Source organism: Cnephaeus nilssonii (assembly GCF_951640355.1).
Source record: "Cnephaeus nilssonii genome assembly, chromosome: 7".
Lineage (NCBI taxonomy): Eukaryota > Metazoa > Chordata > Mammalia > Chiroptera > Vespertilionidae > Cnephaeus > Cnephaeus nilssonii.
In genome coordinates this window covers 73,535,486-73,556,805 of record NC_137078.1, presented here as the reverse complement: position 1 = coordinate 73,556,805, position 21,320 = coordinate 73,535,486, and the positions used below count along the sequence as shown (strand labels likewise).

Sequence of the window (21,320 nt, the reverse complement as noted above, 5' to 3'; positions counted from 1 at the left end):
GGTGAGGAGAAGGGAGGTCAGAGATGGCTCTGGGACTTCTCAGGGTTCCTGGGATGACTTTCAAGGCCCCGTGCTGAGATGCAGAGTCTGCCCCTCTGCTGTGGGCTGCTCATCTGGGATTCAGCCATGGATGGGACTGTGAGCCCTTTGGCTGGCACCCCGGTCTGCTGGTTCCTTCAAGAAGAACCACTACGAGGGTATGGACGCTGTTGGGCTATTGATTCATCTTCACCAACACACCCACAGATATTTTCCCCTGTCACCCAGGGGTAGTAAATTGAGAGAACTCAGTGTTTACTCGCTCATTTACTGTCGCCAACTATGTTCAAGGCTCTGTGAGTGATGCAGAGATGAATCACACACATCCGTGTCCTGTCCTCAAAGATCATGTGGTTTGCCTGCGATGCCAAAAAGCGCTCGTGTGTGTGATATTCCATACACGGGGGAGAGAAGGTAGATGCCACAATAAAGAGACCAAATGCTGTAAAGGAGAGATCATTTCTGGCCTGAGAACATAGGGCCTGGAGGGCTTTGTGGAGGAGGTGGCCGGTGAGCTGGCTCACGTGGCGGATGTGGTTGGATCTGGCCACAGGGACATGGAGACAAGCTTTCCAGGCAGCGAGGACTGCAGGGCGGCACCAGAACTCTGAGCAGGGGCGTCCGACACAAGCGGGCTTTGTAGGGAGCACTGCCATCAGACGCAGCCTGGCAGATTGGTGAAGGACATCCCAAGTGTAGAGGGCTTTCCAGGAGGAACCACTGAAGGATTTGGGACAGGGAGGGCCATGGTGGGAGCTGAGCGTCCGGACAGGTTATCTGGCCGTATGGAGAGAGTGAGCACAGACGCTGTGTGTATTGGTCCCGAGAAGGGGTTGATCCCTGGGGTCTCGGCAAAGGTGACAGAAAAAGAGGATTCCATCCCTATTGATCAACACTTACTGAGGCTTTAGGCCAGGCCCAGTTCCAAGCACTTTATATGATTTAACTGATGGAGCGCCTCCCCCTCCATCCAGGCAGATGCTACTGTAATTCTCACTTTACAAATCAGCTCACTGGGGCCCAGAGATAGTAGGTGAGCTCCCTGCCCCTGGTTACACAGCTAAGAAGTGGAACAGTCAAAATTCGAACCCAGGAGCCCCTGCTCTTAAATCCCATCTGAGAAAGATGGCTCCTAAAGGGACTGGGCGGATGCAAGGTGGCCCGGCCAGGTTGGGCCATTCCTCCCACCTGTCGGACAGCCCGGAAGGTAGGACTGCCTGCCTGAGGCTGACCAAGGTGCTCCTCACCCCTGCAAGTCGTGAGGGGCCCCACAGGGCCCGTTTTGGTTCACTGATTCCAAACAGCCTACATCTAGGTGGTGACGATGTAAATAACTGATGCAATGGAAACTTCCTATGGAAAAAGGTACCCACTCGACAGCCACAAAGTCCAAAAAAAGGAACAGCAGAGCAGACCCGGAGGGCTCAGCAGAGAAGAGTTTCCTCTGGCACAGCCCTTTCTGTCTCGCTGAGACTGAGCTGGGTGGGGGAGGGGCAGCACCGGCCACGCGTGGGGCAGGTTGGAATCCAGACCAGAAGCCGCCCCTGGGCCACCGGCCTCCCCTGTGAGCTAAGGAAGCAGCCATGTGGGGGCCGAAAGCAATTCGCCCTCCAAGCACACACCCGGTTTCACAGTCTCCTCGGTAGGATTGATCCCTGCCCGTCCCCACTGTGGGCCGTGGTGGAGGTTCGGCAGTCCTGGGGTCTCCGCGTCTCAACCCACTTTTATTTGTGTCCTCCCTGTGACTAAGCTGTGACAGTCTTGTTATGGATCTGGAATCTTCTAATTTTAGGAGACAAAATCATTGTACATAGAAGTAAAGCCAAAAGGTCAGAAATAGCCAAAAGAGGGAGAAAGTCATTGTTTTGGAAAGTTGACTCCATTATTAATTCTTGCACTGACCCGGGCCGGGGTATGTATTGGATCACTGCAAGAATTAAATAATAAGAGTCAACTTTTGTTCCCATTTTAGGGATGAGAAACTGAGAATTGAAGGGTTAAACGACTTAGCTGAGGCCACACAGCAACGGAAACTAGTAGTTTTGTCTAACGCCAAGGCCTGGGCTGTCCTGCTCTGCAAAGCTGTCCACGTCTGTTCTCTAAGCCTGCACGTCCTCAGCTGTCAGACGGTGAGCGGGTCGGCTCACCTGCCCGTCCCAGCAGTGTGACCATGAGATCATATAGGGCCAGCACTGGCGAATGGTAGGCACCAGCAAATGTTGATTTCCTTCCTTAGCCCTGCCTCTCCCTACAAACTGGGGAGATGTTATGAGCCTTCCTGGGGGGAAGTAGCCCAAGTTTGGGGCTTCTTGGGAGAAAGGGCCATAATCACGGATTTTCTGACCCATTTTTCCTTCTCGATCTGTAGCACCCTGAGGCAGGAGCCAGGTCTACTTCGCCTTTGCACCCGGGGGTCTAGCCCAGTGGCAGGGAGTGTCTTGTCCAAGGAGGCAGCTGGACCTCAGGTGTGGGCCAGTCCACGGGCTTTCTGTTGCCAGAAAGACTTCCGGTGAGAGAGGGCCGCCGTGAGGCGTGGCCTGGTATAGCAGGAAACCACTCCTCTAGCCCTGTCTGAGCCCTGGCAGTTCTCAGCACCTCGACCTCTCACACAGCCCCTGGGGTTTGGTCTGCACCTCCTCTTCCTGCTGCTCTTTATTCTCTAGACTCCCGGGCTGGTGCCCTCCTCACGCCATTCAGTGCCTCTCTCGCCCTTCCCTGCAGTGCCTGAAAACCATGACTGTGTTTTCTGCCTAATCCCAGTACAGAGTTGATGGGGCTGGATAGTTCTGCCTCTCCCTAAATGGAATCCATTACCCTGCACTTGAAGTTCCTCTTTTTCAATTCTCAATACAAATGGAAACGCGTCACCAGCCTCTGATTTAAAAACTCTGCTTTTCCTGGAAAACATTTCCCAGGTATTCGCAAAGCATGCCCTGTCCACAGCAAGGCTCTGAGCTCCGTTGCCTCTCCCTCTGCTCACTTGCCTCGTTAGGACACCCTACTGCATGGGAGGGAGCAGGTGCTTGTCTGGAGAACACGGCCAGGAACCAGGAAAGATCCAGAGGCAGCTTCCAGGCTGAGCCCCGCGTCTGTGCAGCGTTCTCAGCCCGACGTGCAGGCATTTGACACAAACACAAGCACCCCAGGAAAGTGAGGCCCTGAGCCTGACCCCTGGGGAAGGAGGCAAGAAAGCTCGCAGGGCCAAGCCCAAAACAGGAGCCAGACAGAGGAGAGACAGACAGAGGGAGCGTGACTTGGAAGGTCTCCCATCATAACTGAAGAAGGCGTGGGCATTTACTGAGTGCCTCCTGTGTGCTGGGTCCACGCAGGCTCTCTCACACACTTCGTCTCCTCCAATCCACATGGCAAACCCAGGCAGGGGTGGAATGCTTCACTTTCTACTCATGAGGAGAGTGAGGCTCAGAGAGGCGCAGTAATGTAGCTGAGGCCACACAGCTATTAATGGGTGAAACCAGCATCTGAACCCAAGTTCTCCGATGTCAGGGCTGACTCTGTGCTGTCCATGCTGCTTCCCTGGTGCAGGGTCAAGGAGGGATGCCAGTCATCCTCTGCTCGTCCCCTCCCATTGCTGGGTAGCCCAGCGTGACCCACGGAGATTACTCCATGTCATTCCGTCATATGTGTTTAGTGTCTTGGGTTGTTGTTTTTGTTTGTGTGTGTGTGTTCTATTGATCCATAGACCACAATAGCAGAAATAAACATTAAAATAGAAAGATTCAGCCCACAGTTTCCTACCCCAAGCAGATCAGATTCAGCTTCTCCGTGTGCTGGCCCATCTGCAGATGTCCCATTCACAGCCCAGGGACAGGCTGCTGTCAGGAGAGCAGCCAGGGCCTCGGAGCCGGCCTCGCCCACCTTCTCTCGGTCAGGGGGTGAGGCCCACCGGCCCCCTCGGCAGCCCTCGGAAAGGCTGTGCGGTGGCCCCGGGAGGCGAGCCCCTGAGGGCATCTGGGTTTTTCTTTAAGCCCTCATCAGCTGAACTTCCCCTGCAGTGATGACAACCCTAGTGCCCGGCAGGATGTGGGGCCCTGACCCGCGGCCAGCAGAGGACATGCTGGGATGCTTTGGTTTCACGGGGAGCTGAGGGGGCGGGGGGGGGGGGGGGGGGACGGGCCTCCCCGCTGTGGTTTTGGGTGGGGCCGGCAGAGGAGCTGGCCCTGGTGCTTCCTGCTCTGGGAGGGGCCACCTTGGAGATGGGCCCCTCTTGCCCTCGTTCAGCTGTTTTCAAAACATAAGACACTTTTATATCGTTTTTTATAATAAAAGTGATACATGCATATTGTAAAGGAAACAATAGCAAACAGCACTACAGAAATGTATAAGAAGAAAATGCAGGCTCCAAACCCCACTCATCCGCAGTCCTGCCCCTGGGCGAGCTGACCGCTTGGTGTTTATCCTCCCGGTCCTTGGTAGCATTCACAGCTACACAGATATGTGTGTGCCTGTGGTGTTGCTTGCCCCTTTCTTCACGCCGTCCCATTGAGAGAAACTGTGTGCAACCGCGAAATGTGCCGGCTCCGGAGTCAGACCCAAGTTCGCCACTTGTCAGGTCTCTTAGCTGAATCTCGTGTGGGAAATGGGGCCGCCTTCACCCAGCAGGCTGCGAGGGGTCAGGGAGCTCACCCATGAGAAGCATTGAACCCCGTGTTCAACCCATAAAGTCATAATGAATCTCTATTATTGATGGTATATATTTATTTTTAATTCAGAAAAGTTACTATTCCATTACTGTCCCACTTGGTGGATTTATCATCCCTTACTTATTAAACCTAATTCCTGCTGATGAATATTATGTTGTTTCCCTGTTCACTGTTAACAATGGCTGCAGTAGTCGTGTGTACTAGTATGTGCACATCTGTGTGTAGGTTTGTCTAAAATGATGTGTGCATTTGTGTGTGTGCACTTGTAAAGCTGCTGGGTCCACATAAATTTTGGCTACTCCTCTGGAACACTGGATGGCAGCCGTCATTTTCCTCCTTGCCAACCAAATGGAGGAAGGGTGATATTGATTTTCAACATATGTCATTTCATTATTAATGAGGCCAAGCATCTTTGCATATTTATTATATATTTTCATTTCTTGAATAATGATCTGTTTATTTCCTTTCTTCATTTCATTAGCTGTGTGTCTTATTGTTTTATGGGTGCTTATTATATACTAGAGGCCCAGAGCACAAATTCATGCACAGGTGGCATCCCTCAGCCTGGCCGGTGATCGGGGCCAATTGGGGCCAGCCGGTGGGGGGCGGGGGAAAGGGGGGAGGACAGACTGTGGGAGGTTGGCCAGCTGGGGGACAGGACTGCAGGAGGTTGGCTGTGGGAGCGCACTAACCTCTAGGGGGCAGCTCCTGCATTGGGCATCTGCTCCCTGGTGGTCAGTGCGCATCATAGCTGCCAGCCGGTCATCAGGTCATAAAAGTCGCTTAGGCTTTTATATATATAGATTATGGGTACTCACCCTGTTTTATATATGTTGCAAATATCTTTATATGGTTTGTCATTTGCTTTGGAACTGTTGATGGGACCTTTTGATATATGTAGCGCTGAACATCTTCATGTAGTGAAATGTATTAGTCTTTTTCCATACGAACAATGAGGTCTATTTCAGGCTTTGAAGGTAATTTTCCAACATTAAATCATAATAATATTCTAATAGTTCTGGCATTTTTGTGGATTTGCTTATATGTCTTATTTATATCTTTAACCCAAATAAATTTCTGTTTGAATGTGGTGCTTGTACTATATTTAAAATAGGATCCTCCACCCTCTCACTCTGTATCCCATTTTGTCATACCTGCTTGTTTGTCTGCTGCTCATCTCTGCTTGCTAGACCCTCAGCTCCACCAAGGCCCGGACCTTTTCTGTTCTGTTTACTGCTGTGCCCAGAACAGTGTCTTATACATAGTAGGTACTTAACAAATATTTGTTGAATGAATAGACAGAGAGTGGTCACAGCTCTCCTATTGAAATGATCCATTCTTCCTCTGGTAATTTGGAATTTCTTCTTTGACAGCCCTTTCTGTGTCCTCTATCATTATTGGTCTATTTAGGTTTTCTCCCTCTTCTTCAGTTTTTACAATTTATAATTTTCTAGAAAATCATCACGTTTCAAATTCTTTGATATCGGGTATGTATCAAATTCTCTTAAATTTTAAAAGATGTTCATAGGCATATTTCCATTACCTGTATTAATGGTTATTTGTGGTTTTGCTCTCTGCTGCTAATCAGATTAGCCAGGGGTTTGTTCATTTTGTTGGTCACAGAGAACCAGTTTGCAGCTTAATATTTCTATTATTGCAGCTGCTGGACTTTTCTCATTATCATGTGTTTTTGTTTTCAACTTTATTCATTTCTTCCTTCTAGGTCATTTCTGTTTATTTTTTTTCCAGCTTCTCGGTTTAGATGCTTAATTCACTGAATTTCGACCATATTTTATCATAAAAGCACTTAAGGTTTGTTTTTTTTTCCTCTAAATGAAGCTTTGGTTATATTCCACAGATTTTTTAGAAGTAGGGTTCTCACTGTTGGGCATTTACACATATTCTCCAATCTCAGGCTTGCTGTCCTATTTGACTCAAGAGTTACTTGGAAAAGCATTTTTAAGTTGTCATGGACATAGGTTACTTTTTTTTTTTTTTTTTTTTTTTTTTTTTTTTACTTTTGCTACTTGGTCGTTTCTAATTCTACTGCACTGAGAACTGAGACTGTGGTGTATAGGAATTTGAGATTTTCTTGGCATCCAGTACAAGGACGTTTGAGAAAATGGCATTTTCTCTGTTCTTGAGTGCATATGAAGTTAGGCTTCCTAACTACCTTAAAATCCTCCACAGTTTTCACTGGAGGCTACTTGTACCATCAAATCTTGAGTAATGTGCTCAGCCTGCACTGTTGTTTTGCCTTCTTCTGGTTTTGAGAAGGTATTATTTCATATGTTTTATGGGTCTGTTGTCCAGGGTGAAGGTAAAGGTTCTTGATATTTGTATCTTCCTGGAAAAATAAACCTAGCAATGTCAAATGCCCCTTTTTATTTTATCTGACATTTTTGCATTTTGGCTGGTATTAACATTGACTTTCCTGCCTTCTTTTTGTCACCGTTTTGCCTATTCCACGCTTTGCCATGTCTTTGCTTTGAACCTTCCTGTGTCAATTTGCTTTAACTGCGTCACTTCCAAGCATGTGGCTGGGGGTGTAGAGTGATTTAATTTATTCACATTATTGTGTTTATTGATGTGTGTGGACTTTCTTTATCTTATTTCATGTCTTTTTTTTTAAATGATACTTTTTTCATTCCTGTCTAGTTTTCTCTTTCCTAACTCTTGCTGAATTACTTGAATTTTCTTTTTTTCTCCCCTCCCTCCCCCACACACAGTGGTTGAAAAGGCCTGTAACTTACTTTTCTTCTAGAAATGGTTACCCTTAAATGAAAAAATTAAAGACCATACTTCTCTATTAATGTTAAGAATTAAATGGCGTCTGTTTCCCAACAAGATGAGACCATTATTATCAACATTTGTTTAGATCTGACTGTACATGTTTCTGCTTTAATTGTTCATCACTGTTTCCTGTGTATCCTGTCTTGCCCTTTCTTGAATGACTTATTCTGATACAGCTTTTATTTGGTTGGAGTAATTCCTTGAGTAATTTTGTTAAGATAAGTGGGTGGCATACTATTTTTAGTACTTCTCTCTTTGGCTTTGAGACTTGGCTGAGTAACGGATCTTGGGGTTTAACTCTTTTTCCTCAGAGCGCTGTAGTCTTTGCTCTGTTGCCCTCTAGCAGTAGGTGATACGATGTCAAGTCCAATGTCAATTTGATTCTCAAAGTTTTTGTAGAGACTGTCAGACATGAAGCTAAGTTTATTGCTCTCCATGGAGCTGGAGCCATATGTCTGGAGGAACAGGGTGAGGTAGGGATTTGCTGATTGGAAGTCCCTAAAATGGGATATGTGGAAGTGGTGGAAAAAAGGAGGAGGAATTTTTGAGGCAAAGCAAGGAATTCAATCAATTCACTTTTTAAAAATCCTCACTGGAGGATATGTTTATTGATTCTTAGAGAGAGAGGAAGGGAGAGAGAGAGACATCAATGTGAGAAACACTGATAGGTTGCCTCCTTTACAAACCCTGACCGGGAATTAAACTCACAACCTAGGTATGTGCCCTGACTTGTAATCGAACCCACAACCTTTGGTGTGCAGGACCATGCTCCAACCAGCTGAGCCACCCAGCTGAGGCAGGGCACAAACTACTGATTGAAGAGCTAATGGGTCTTCAGAAGGTTTCTGTAACATACAATGAAGCCGTTTGCCAGGGCTAGTCTCCAGGAAGAGGAGAGGCATGCTAATGATGGCAGTGTGAGGTTAGGTGATTACTGTTCTCCCTCCCCACCCCACTTTAGTTTCTTTGGAAACTTGAAGGATTCACTCATTATCCTTGGATTTTAGGGGTTCCATCAGCCTGTCCTGCCCTGGCTCCTGCTGCCTCTGAGGGAGCCTCCTGGGTGTTTGGCAGCTGGGCCTTGCCCTGCCCTTGTTGGGCGAGGCTGGCTTAGCTCTGATTAGATTTTCTGTCACTGCCACCCGTCTGCTTTTCCTCAGACTTGCTGACCAGCTGGTGCTACTATAGGTCTGTTCTTATTCTACATTTCTCTCTATTTCAGCAGGGTTTGGAGGAGAGGTAAACAAATGGGCACAGTTTCCCATGTGGAGCCTCGGGTGTGTGTAACTTTTCAGGGTGGTGGGGATACAGGCGTGTCCACCACCTCTGGAGGCCAGGCGTGGCATTCAGGTGATTCTGGCCTCCCTGGTGGGTGGGAGAGCAGTGGCTCCCTCCCTCCACCTCATCCCATCTTCTCCTTGAGCCACGCCCCTGGTCTGACTACATTACCTCACTGACTAAAACAATTCAGTGACCTCACTCCAGTGTAAGATCAAGTCCGGGCTATCTCATATATCAAGTTCTTCCCTGGCCCAACTCTCCCCTTGTGAGCTATCACTGTCCCCTCACCTCCTGCTGGTGGACAGCAGGCAGTTCTTAAACATTTGGCCAGTTTGGGGTCTCCTGTCTACTTACACAGCTCCCTTTGTTTGAAATAGCCTCTTCTCTTTCCGTCACATGCTCAATCGCCATCTGAGTGGGCTACTCTCTTCTTTCTGCCTTTGCCATGGGGTAGCTTAGAGCCAGGGACACTGGAATGCACCTCATGACCCCTGATCCCTAATGTGATCCCCTTGAAGGTAGGGGCTGAACCTTTGCTGTCTTGTATTATCAGCAGCTGTCGCCAGGCCTGACCCAAATAAGCTGTTAAATGAATGAATAGCCGAATTAGTTTCTAAAGAGAAGTGCTCTACCCTGACTGCGTGCGAGGCATCACACCAGGCTCTAGGGGTGGGGGGTGAGTCAGACCGACCCCGCCAAGCTGTGTGCATCCACACGGGCTGCCAGACTCCCGGGGCACTGTCGTTGATCTCGAAATGCACAGCAGCTGTGTTCTGGGTGCTCCGGGGAGGCGGGACCTGTGTCCAGTTTGGGGGAGCTGAGTGCGTCTTGAGGGAGGAAGGGCAGGATCTGGCTGGGTGGATATAGACATGGCCGTCGGGGGAGGGAGTAGCATTTTATCAAAGGCTCGGAGGTGGGAAATTGTGGACTGCTTATAGAATAGCATGTTCTGAGAAGTCAGTGTTTCTCCCCTGGGAGGGATCGAGCATAGACATTTTTAGTAAGAACTGAGATCGAGTGGAGAGTGTGAGGTCGGATCTGGGGAGGGTGGGAAACCGTGGAGTGTGAAGAGCTTGGACAGCAGGATGAGGCTCAGGATCAGGAGCTGCGGAGCAAGTTCAGCCGCACTCGGTGGTGGCCCGCTGCTGTTCTGGCGTGTGGGTGGGACACGGCTGGCTGGGTTTGAGAGCAGCAAGTGTGGGGCGGGCAGCAGAGGACTTCGATTACCCATCCGTCCATAGCAATCTGTAGGCTGTGCCAGTGCAAAGTGTGGTGCCCTAGAGAAGGAAGGTGGCAATGCCCAGGCCTGGGTGCAGGCTACTCCAGAAATAGATTGCTGGCCCACTGTGGGGCAGTGATAGTATCCATAGCAATCACACCGGCCAGACCACGTGCCAGGCTTGGTCCAAGCCCTCTACAGCAAGCATGTCAAACTCGCGGCCGGGGTGCCGCATGCCTCGTTTATTTGGCCCATGTTAGCCTCTGAGTTTGTCATGCTTGCTCTACAGGTGCTGAATCATTTAAACCTGGAGGTACTTGCCATTCTTAGCCCCTCTTTTTCAGACACAGCAAGGCTAAGCCATATCCCAAAACCGCAGAGGTAATGAATAGAAGGGCTGGGGCTGGAACCCAGGTATCCCGGCCCCAGAAGCCACATTGTCACCATCACACCACTCTGCCTCCAGCAGGCAAACAAGCGTGCAGTCCCAAGTGAGCGGTGTGGATGTGACACACCACACCATACTCCACTGCAACAACTCGGGTTTCTCTCCTATTTTCTTATTCAATCTGACAACAACCTGGCAAGTTGATTACTGAAAACTGATGCTCACTCGTTCGTCCATTCATCCAGTAACTGTCCAGCTCCTGCCCTGAACCTGCCTCCTCTACCGGTGAAGAGGTGGGGCTCAGGGAGGTCAGGAGGAGCTGGTATAAGGTGGCCGCCAGGCCACACCGTCTTCCCTGGGGAACTGGGGGTCTAGCCCTGCACCAAGACAAGCAGCTTGGGAGGAGCTGGGGGCCTGGGCCTCCTGGGACCAGGTAGAGATTGCTCTGTGTCTAAAGAAGTTGACCAAGCAAACTCCTTGACCCTGTGTTTCAACCGCCCCTGCAGGATTCGAGACACAAACCGGGCAGCCTCGAACTAGTTCATGGAGGAGCCGCAAGAAACACTGTCCAGGCAAGCTCTCCCTTGGGGAGGGAAGAGCAGAGCGTGAGCGAGGGCGGCGCAGGAGTGGACATGAACGCTGGTTTTCAACGAGAACAGCGTTTCAGTTTTGGTCATCGAAAGTGGTGCCTGCAGCACAGGTAAGAAATGGGCGGGCGCTGAAAATGCTCGCTGGGGAGCCGTTGGGTTTTTCTTGCCTAAGCTTGCTAGTGTTCATCCGCTTTGAAATGTATTGTTTTTGTTGTTGCTATTGCCTTCCTTCAGCCTCTGTGATAGCCAGACGTTCTGGGGACTTCCTTGGCCAGGAGTAGAGACCTTGAGTGCAGGCACTCTTGCACTGCCTCATGCTGTGTCCCCCAAGTGTAGTCCTGGGTCCCCAGTTCCTCAGTTTCCACTCTGTCCCTGGCAACACTCCTCTCCAGGGAGCACAGCCTCCCCGCCCGCCAGCCCCACTGTGTCCTGCTCACCAGAGCTCCATCGCCTCTTTGCCTCTCCCCACCCCCCATCCTTGAAGGCTCTTGTCACCCACTCCCTGGTCAGAGGAGCCCAGTGGGTGCTGAAGACTGAGCACCATCTCTTCAGGGCCCACCCCTTTGTTAAGAGTTGAAAGGATGTCAGGTCCAGGGCCGTGGCTGCACATTAGAATCACCTGGAGAATTCCTCAAAGTGCCAGTAGCAGGGCCTCAGCTCCAAAGATACTGACTGAGCTGGCCTGGGAAGCGCCCAGCATTAGGGTGTGTGTGTGAGTGTGAGTGTGTGCGTGATCTTTTTTGTTCTTCAGGTATGTGTGATGGTTTCAGGTTAGAAGTTCAGGTTAGGTGTGTGCTGTAGAAGCTCACTGGGTTGGAAATATGTCTTGGATGTTTTGTCTGGCTGTGGGTGCATCAGTATTGCCAAAGATAGAGGAGTGGCGGGGAGAGTGCCTGGTTAAAAAACAAAAAAAGTTGACTCCCTGGCCCACCAATGGTCTGTGAATCAGACTGCCTGAGGGGTGAAGATACAGAGACCTATATTTTGATTCTGATACAGCCAAGGTCTGGCCTCTGGGCCTCCTACCGGGGTCTCTGGAATGCTAGTCCTGTGGGCATGGCTCTGAGCCCCAGGGGTTGCTTCCCAGCCCTGTATGTGGTCAGCATCCCCTTCCCTCCAAGCGAAAGTTTTCTCATGGAGAGGAGAGCAGGCTTAGGCAACCCTCAGAGATGGCATCACTGTAGCCTGAACTGCGGGTGCCGGGCCCAGGCCTCTGCCCACTGGACGAGGCCGTGAGCAGTGTTCCCAGCGGAGGGGAAGGAATCGTCCCCTGGACTCTGAGGAAGGCCTGGGCATTGAGCCTCATTGTGAGAGGGCTATTTGACGTGGTGCTTAATAATGAAGGCTCTGGGTCTCCCCAAGTTCCAATCCCAGCCCCAGAAGCTGCTCAGTCCCTCTGCCTCATCTTTCTCGCTTATAAAATAGGCAAGTTGTGGTGCCTACCTCACAGGGCTGCTGTGAAATCCAAGCAAGGCCCCTAGAATGATGCGGGCACACAACAAGGGCTCCCCAAACATGAGCAGTCCCTCTGACTCACAGGCAGCTGGGCCGCCACCCCGTCCTGCCAGGAGCAGTGCTGTGAGGTGTCTGTCTGTCGGGCTCTGCCCTTGGGTCCCAGTGCCTGAGTTCCTGAGAGTCGGGGTGAAGGAAGGCCTGGCACTGCACGTGGCCCTGACACTTTACATTTTACAGACAAGACTAGGTCCTGCAGAAAACCCAGCACAGCTGATTCATGGCCCCTTTTGTGGAAATAAGGAAAAGCATGAAGAGGTGCAGTAACTTAAAGATAGTCACACAGCTAACAAGGAACAGAGCCTCCGGTTACAAAAGACCCAGTACTTCTTCTCCACCAAGATGCTTCCTGAGGGGCCGTAACAGCTTCAAGGATGCCCCCCACCCCCACAGGAATGTCTACATGTCATAGGCATCAATAGAGCTGGAATGAATGGCCCCCCTTCCTTGGGATGATTTCTCATGGGGCCTCAATTTAGCATTTATTTCCTCTGCACCTATCACAGTTAGATCGTGGGTCTCCCCCATGGGCAGTCTCAGGGCAGAGCTGGGCTTATTCAGCTAGGGGTGCAGTGGGTACCTGAGAAACCGCTGAGGGACGCAGGCAGAGACATGGGGGAGCTGTCCTGGGCAGTGCAGAGGAGGAATCCTCCCCAGACATGGCATGTGCCCTCCCCACTTCACTCCCAAACTGTCCTTTTGTCCTCGTGGGCTCTGCCAGCTGCAGGGAAGAGTCTGTAGAGGATGGGACTGGCTCAGAGGGAAGTGAGCTGTCAGTTCCAGCAAGAAGTCTGGTCCCCACCCCTTCCTGTGCTCTCCCGAGGGAATAAAAGCATCTGTGATTAATGGGATGCTGACTCAGTGCTTCTGGAGTGCCCGGCACGCATGGCCCACTGCTGGCCCAGCTTCCCCAGCCACCAGGAAGGGGCTGGAATCCACGGCATCTGAGTGAGTGGAAGGCTCAGGCCCGGCAGGTGTGCCAGGCAGGAGCCTGCCGCGTGCCAGCCTTCCGTGGCCTCGTGGACCCCCTGTGCTGGAGAGGCCCGTTGACACCATCTGAAATGTTGAGTCAGAGCCCCTGCTTTAGTAAGGACCTCATTTCAGAGTGAATGTGATTTCCGAATAAGTGACTAGAGAGCGAACCTAATTTGAAAATGGATATGAAAGTATTTTCTCAGCAGCAAAGCTCCGTGCTAGTAGTTTGCAAACGTTTGTAGTCTTAGAAGCCATTTTTTACACATCAAATCCTGCATGGGATGCCAATGATACAAAATGGTTAAAGTGGTAGTTTATTAGTACACATTTATTTGTAAAGTAGAAATTTTAACACCTGTTTATTATCACAGTCCATCAATAGAACAATGACTCTGATGCGTGGACGCATTGGAATCTCGGGTCTAGATGGGGGCGGGCAAACTACAGCCTGATCATTGTAAATTCAATGTTATTGGAGCACAGCCATGCCACTCATTCACATATTGGCTGCTCTTCAGCAGAGCGGAGTGGTTGGGACAGACTGTCCCACAAAGACAGAAATACTATTTGGCCCTTTCTGGAAATTTGCTGGCCTGTGTTCTAGATGCTCTAGCAGCTGTAACATCCAGGATTGCCTTTTCGTTTTTGTTTTGGCTGGGTTGCACAGGGTTAGGAAAATTCTAAGTCCTATCAGTAAGAGGCTGTGAATGACAGCCGGTCCTATCGGCTTACCTGCAGCCCAGGATGGTCTTCAGTTCACAGTTCTGTGGACGTTCGGGAAGGAGAAGGGAATTCTGGTTTGCATCACTGACAGTTTCAAACAACTGCTTGAATTCCTTCTTATTACAACACTCAGACAGGAAGCACACAGTCATTTATTGCATTTTTGTGATAATTCATGTAATACGTTTGCATATCGCTGAGAGCCTTAGAGAGACCTTGTTTGTGTGGTTTATGGAAGCATGTATAGTCCTGAATTTAAACAACAACGGAAAGATGCCCAGTAAAGAGCTCCAACTTTCCAGCTGAAGACATATTTCAACACTGAAGTTCAAGATCTGCCCAGGCTTAGTCCGAAGCACACACCACGCTAAGCGGCACCCTCGGCTGTGCTTAGTGGGCACCCTGTGCCATAGACCATGATTTAAGGTGCAGGTCCATTTTTCTTAGAGGTTTTACTAGGAGTCAAACTATATTTTGGAATAAAATCTCATGTGACACGTGAGGAACCCCTGAAACACGTCCATAGAACACAACTTGAAAACTGCCCCTTTGGCAGATTTTGGTGGTTCTCGTTTCTGTGCTTAAGGATAATGGAGGAACCACGGATGCCGAGAGTTGGGGGGAGGTAGTAAAAGATGGAGGAGAGAAGTGAGGTGACCAGGAAGGGGGTGCGGGAAGCATGGAGAAGCCTCCTCGTGAGTTTCTGCCAAAGTTAAGGTGTCTCCTAACTATTGTTGATGACGTAAACGCAGCTCTCTGCGGCTCCTCTAATGAGTTCCAGCCGTCGGCTTGGACGAAGAGGTCCAGAAGAACGTGGGGAAAGTTTAAAGTATTGGAAGAAATATGGGGTGGGGTGGAATGAGCATGTAGCTAGCTTCTCATCAGTATGCAAAGGGCCTCTGCACCCACTCAGCAGATCAAGGTGGGGGAAGGGGCCGGGGAGAGGAGAGGGAAGGCAGAGGTCAGCTGGGTCAGCACGCCAAGCCAGCTTTGGGCAGGAAGAGGCACATGAGCATGGGCAACGCTTGTGAGTAACCCGGCAGGGCCCCAGGCAGGTGGTGACTGGGTTGGGCAGTGGCTTTGGGCATTGGAGGCAAAGCCTACAGAGCCAGGAATAAAACCCAGGAGTCCCTCCTCCCAGGCCCCCTGCCTTCCCGCGGTGGGTGCAAAGAGGGAAGGGCGAGCCTGCTGGCTTTGAGAGGCTGTGGGCTGGAGAAGGCCTCTTGGGGATAAAAAAGCACCAGTTCTTTCTGAGGTTTTGCTGCTCACCCCATAGAATAAGAACATTTTTAGATTTTAAAGGGATGACCTCATTTTTTTTCTTATTTACATAGCCCTGTTTGTTTATCTAGTCCTTTAAAAATAGCAAGCGTGTGCTAAGCTTAGTGCTCGCTCCCACCACCACCAGCAGAGCCGCTGTGTGGGGAGAAACACGTTTTTATCTAAGAGAGGGGCAGCCTTGTTTCCCAGGACAGATGGGAGCAAAACGGGACAGGTAGGAAGTTTCGTGGTTTTTCATGTCGCTTTTCCAAAATAGCCACACTCCTGCCTCCCACTTCCTGCCTGACTCAACACGGGGTAGATTTTCTCCTGTGGACGACTGTGTTCTGTGAATTCTCAGGGAGGCTGGTAGGGATCCGTCAACAAGCAAACATGCTCGACCCCAAAGACCTTGAGCTTGGCCCTGGGTCTGCGTCCTGGCTCGGCTGCATACCAGCTGTGTGACCTTGGGTTAGCTGCCTCACCTCTCTGTGCCTCCTCATCTGTAAGATGGGGATAACAGCAGTACCTGCAGTTGCGGTGCAGATTAAATGAGGGAATATGTGTAAAGGGCTTCCTTAGCCCAGTGAGGGCACACAACAACTCTTAATACATCTCTTAATAAACAACTATGTTGTTGATATCCATACCCCACCTGGACAGTATACCTGCCTCCCTACCACCTTCCCTTCCCACTGGCTTGTCTGCTCCAGCCCATCCCTACCTTGTCCCAGAGTGATAGGAAGACAAAACGCAAATCTGATCATGCTGTCCCCTGCTTAACATTCACTAATGGCTTCCAACGCCTATGACAGGGATCGGCAGAACTTTTCCTCTCAATGGCCAGCGAGTAAGTATTTTAAGCGTTGCTGGACACACACCTCTGCTGTTGTTACGTGAAAGTAGCCATGGACAGGGTGGAAGAGAATGGCGTGGCTGTGTTCCAGTAAAACTTTATGTACAAAAACAGGCAGCGGGCTGGATTGCCAACCCCTGACCTACAGGATGAGTCCAGCTCCTTAGCTCAGCATTCCCAACCCAGCCGTTCCGGTCTCCATCCCTCTTCCTCCTCCTCCCCCTGCTCCTGTGGAACTCCTCACACTTTCATCCTTCACTCATGCTGTTCCTTCTTCCTGGATTTTCCTTCTCAGCCTCCCGTGTGCCCCTCCCCCGTGGCTTTAGGAACCTTTGCTCTGGGATCCTGTGGTTCCCTATCTTTATTTCTCCTCTGATCAATTATGCGAGCACCCTCCGCCTTTGCCTTTAGAGAGAGCGCCCCTCCAGGCAGGAATTCTGCCTTCCTCCTTTGCGTGCCCCTGGGGTAGGAGTTTAGGTTTTCACAGGTGCTCCATAAGCCTTTGTTCTTGAACACAAGAGCTGCTTGAGGGATGGTGGCCCTCAGGGAGCGAGGTCTAGTTAGGAAGCTAGAACAAGAGCCAGCCAGGGACTCAGGTGGATACCACGGTGCATGTGACTGTTGGGGACCAATGACAAGTGGCACTTCTGACCTGTATAGAGGAAGGAGAAGGCATTTGGATTGGATCTTGCTTGGTGGGAAAGGGACTTTCAGAGAGAGGAGGGAGGTCAGGAAGGCCTTCTGTGCTGGGGAACTAACAGGAGGGCAGAATTGGTTCTGGGTTCAGGGCGGTGAGTGGACAGACCAGCCTGGTGAGCGCTGAGGGCCCTCCTGGGGGAGGCTGATGGGACGGACCCAGGAGTGGAAAACAGGCTAGGGTCTGACCAGGGACTGGGGAGTATTGAGGGAATTTGAACTTTATCCTGTGAGCCAGAATTTCTCGAAGTGTGGTACACACACACACACACACACACACACACACACACACACACCCTGCAACAGAATTGTCTAGGGCAGTGATGGCGAACCTATGACACGCGTGTCAGCACTGACACGCATAGCCATTTCTGATGACACGCGGCCGCATGCCGAGGATGAAACATTTGCTGCTCCTGAGGATGAAACATTTGCAACTAGAGTCTTGGAGTTAGTTTTTTCCTCAAAGTGACACACTACCCGAGTTATACTCAGTTTTTTGGCGAAGTTTGACACACCAAGCTCAAAAGGTTGCCCATCACTGGTCTAGGGTGTTTCTTTAAGATGCAGATTCTGGGGCCCTGTCTCCGCCTGGAGGTTAGGAGGCTGCAGGGTTAGAGCCATGGTCTGTAGGAATAAAGAAGGCTGCAGCAGGGCTGAGGGTGATGAGCATCAGCATTCTTCAGATTGACGTCCCCTGTGGGCATCACAGCCAGGCTGGGCAGAGGTGAGGCAGGAGTGAATAATCCTCTCAAAGAGCAGAGGAGGACGAGGCAGGAGACTTGCCCAGGGCCACACTGGATTTCCTGCAGATGTGGAACTGCCTGGTTTGGAACAGGCTTCCTCACAACCTCAGGGCCTGGGTGGTCCTGGAGGTCCCGCCCAGGGAAGAGGGACAGCCGTGGTGAATGTCCCAGAGCCCAGCACAGCCTGGTACCCAGGGTGCTCTCAGTAAGTGTGTAAATGAGGGGTTGGGTGGGGTGGATGGACAGAAGGGTGATATGGGGGCAGATGAGCAGGGTTCCCAGGTGATTCTGATGTTGCGGTCCTGGGGGTGAGGAGAATAGTGGTACCAGAGGCAGAGGAGGAGAAAAGATGAGTTTGATGCCAAGCATAATGAATTTGAGAGGCAGTGGGATCACCGAGCCAAGATGCCGGCAGCTGGAAATGCAGGACTGGGAGCCCCGGGGCTGGGCAGGTGATGCGTGCAGCTGTGGAAGCTGCTAATAAGACAAGGTGAGAAATGCAGAGAGAGACAAGTAGGGGATTAGGGACCAAAGCCTGAGGAATGAGCGCAGGCACTAGGAAGAAAGGGCTCAGGTGAAAGAGAGGATGCGCAGAGACGCGAGCAGAGTCAGGATGGGCCAGAGCAGAGAAATTTGAACAGTCAGTCACCCGGTAACTCAGTCGGGCCCCTCTTTAGAATAAACCCAACCAACCTCAACGAAAGTGTGCCCTGGATAAAGAAAAATGTCAGTCCCAATGACAAACAGAATCATGCGTTTCTGTTTGATGGAGATCTGTGCTCCTGCCAGCGTAGCTGCAGGTGTGGGAGAGCCAGTGAGACCTGGATCCTCCCGCCCGCCTGTCAGGACAAGCCCTGCCATTCGGTGTGTGCTTGTGCTGGTTGGCATGCGTCCTGGGATCCTTTGGTTGCTCAGAACCTTCCTCTTCCTCTCCGGTGACTATCTTTTAGCTCCTTCCCCCCTTCCCATCCATCTCTCTTTCATCATTCAACAGATATGCATTATTGGAGCTAAAGTTCCGTGCAGAGGACTTGACTGAGGTCCCCAAGCCCAGCAGGGCCTACCAGTCACCCACTGAGAGCTTTTAAATATATGTACATTCCAGGGCTTGCAGACTCAAGGTGCCTAAATGCAGGGAGGGGCCAGCCAGGCCTGGGTTCTCGGAGCCCCATCAGAGAGCCTCTGTGGCCGCCTCTGTGAATTTGCTATTGTGGAGCAGCTCTGAGGCCCAGGTCTGGGTGTTTCCCCCAAAAGGGCCCTAAAAATATAGCATCTGGGCAGCCTCCTAGTGGCCTCCCTGGAGCCCTCAGAGCCCGTCCTTCCACTGGTCCTGCATGTGCTACCAAACTCGTCCCCTTCCACACACACACTGTGTCACTATCGTCACCATCATCTGTCCTCAAAGAGGCGGGTCCCTAAAATCAGCCTAAACCAAGGCACCAGGCGCCATCGTCGGGGATAAAGCGCAAGAAGGCCTGCCTCTTGGAGGTACATGCTAACGGAAGAAACAACAAACATGCGGGTGGGGCAAAAGTAGGTTTGCAGTTGTGAGTCTGTGAAACACAGAGTTTATTCTTGTGTTATTATTTATTACTTATGGTAGTATTTATTTGTATAACAACTGTAAAGCTGCTTTTGCTCACTCCTGTGCTATCACCGTATCACCTACTGTATACTTTGGGAGAGAGTAAAGATATGTCTATATTATCAATAAAATACATATGAAGATATTACCTTTTGTTATGTAAAATGTATAGTATGTGTCTAGATGACAGTCAGGAGGACCTGACTGAGAAGGTGGCATCTAAGCAGACCTGGGGTGAGGAGCGAGCACTGTGCTCTCTAGGAGAGTGTCGGTAAGAGGTAGGATCATGCCGGCGGGGTGGAGGTGGGGGGCTTAGGAGGCTGGAGAAGTGACAGGCAGAGGGTGTGCAGACAATTGAGAAGCCACTGGAGGTCTGAGCACAGTCCTGCCAAGGGCCTATGTCTCAGGAGGGCACGTGTGTGCCTGGGGAGGAGCTGAAGATAAGAACTCTGAGCCCCACCTCCTAGGATCTCTCCTGCTGCACCACTGACATCAGAATAGATTCTGCATGCGTTCTTAAAGGGCCCCCTGGCTGTGTGGAGACCACTCTGCAGGAGGCCAAGACAGCTCCGAGACCAGCTGGAGGCTGTGCCATCCTAAGGGGGGATAGTGTTGCACACCAGACTGGAGGCTGTGCAGGTGGTGGGGGTGGTTGGATTCTGGGTACATTGACGGCAAAGCTGATCCGACCCCCTGACGGATGGGATGCCAGGTGTCAGAGAGGAGTTTAAGAGGAGAGCCTACTGATACATTTACTCACTCTGCTCTCAGCCTAGTCAACCTGTCTCAGCCTCAGTTTTTTTCATCTGGAAAATGGGGCAGTTGGATAGATCATTTCCAAGATTTCTTTTGGCTTGAAAACTTGTTACTTCAGCTTGGTCACTGGTGGCTGTGGGGGATGTCAGATGGGACTTGTGCTTAAGAAAGGGGTGCCTTAGACTAGACACACTGACAGAGGAAGGGGAGGGAAGGAATGTTCCATGCAGAGGGAATGGCAGAGCACAGGCTGGGAGGCAGGACTGGGAGGCTTGTGAGTGTGATACCCAAGGAGCAATGGGCAGACACCATGGCTGGGGCCCAGGGCCTCGTTAGGAGGGTGCCAGGAGCTACAGGGATGGGCACGCTACGCCCTTTGGAATAAACCAGCAGGTTCGAGGCCAGAGCATTTTTTACAAACACTGAGGCCCTCAATTTTGAGCATTTTCAGATGGACATGCTCAGGCAGGAAGGAACAAGGCTTGGCTCCTGTCCGGGGAGAGTTAACCTCCTGGCCCGGTATTGCATAACCACAGAGTCTGCTGAGCGCAAGGAGGCTCTTCTGTGTGGCAGCCAGAGTGGCAAGCCTGGTGGCTCCGGGCTCTGGCACTGACCCGCAGCGGAACAAACAGCCCTCCCTTCCTAGATAATGGCCCTCATTGAGCATTGTGTCCATGGCCAGTGCCCAGCACAGGGCAGCTCAGCCTGGGTAAGTTTCCTCTCTTGGCTGCTTAGCAAAATATTTACACTATGCCTTTCTAGTAAGACAGTTTCTAGGAACCAGCAGGCAGAGGGAACTGGAGGAAAGCATCCCTCCCTCCTGTGACCCTGCTCTGAGCTCACATAAATGCTGCCCTACACCCAGTGCATGAGCGGGGTTAGTCGTTGAGCTAGAAGATGCGTGGAGACCTTTCTGGCTCCAAAACCATTGGCATCCTCTCTAAGTAAAGAATGTGTTTCTTTTTATTGTGTGAGGGTAGAATTTGGCTGGTCTTTACTATCCTGCCAAGCGCCTCCGTCTCAGGAAGGCATGTGTGTGATTGGGGAGGAGTTGAAGATAAGAACTCTGAGCCCCACCTGCTTGGGTCTCTCCTGCTACACCACTGACATCCGCATAGAATCTGCCCCTCTCTGCAGGTGTCTTTCAGTGGGGGGGTCATCCTAGAGGCTCTGAGCTTTATGAGTTGTCTGGGCCAGCTATTGGGGACACCCAACCATGTTGTCAGAGGGCCATTTGAAG

General features: G+C 50.9%; 1 protein-coding gene across 3 annotated transcripts in view; it reads left to right on the top strand.

The window, feature by feature from the left end:
- HIVEP3 (HIVEP zinc finger 3) overlaps positions 1-21,320 on the top strand; it is a 402,195-nt gene that overhangs the window by 318,013 nt on the left and 62,862 nt on the right. For all 3 annotated transcript variants that reach the window (XM_079777696.1, XM_079777695.1, XM_079777697.1), the window contains one exon: positions 10,888-11,081. The gene's annotated coding sequence lies outside the window, so the exon portion shown is untranslated. The remainder of the gene's footprint in view (positions 1-10,887; positions 11,082-21,320) is intronic.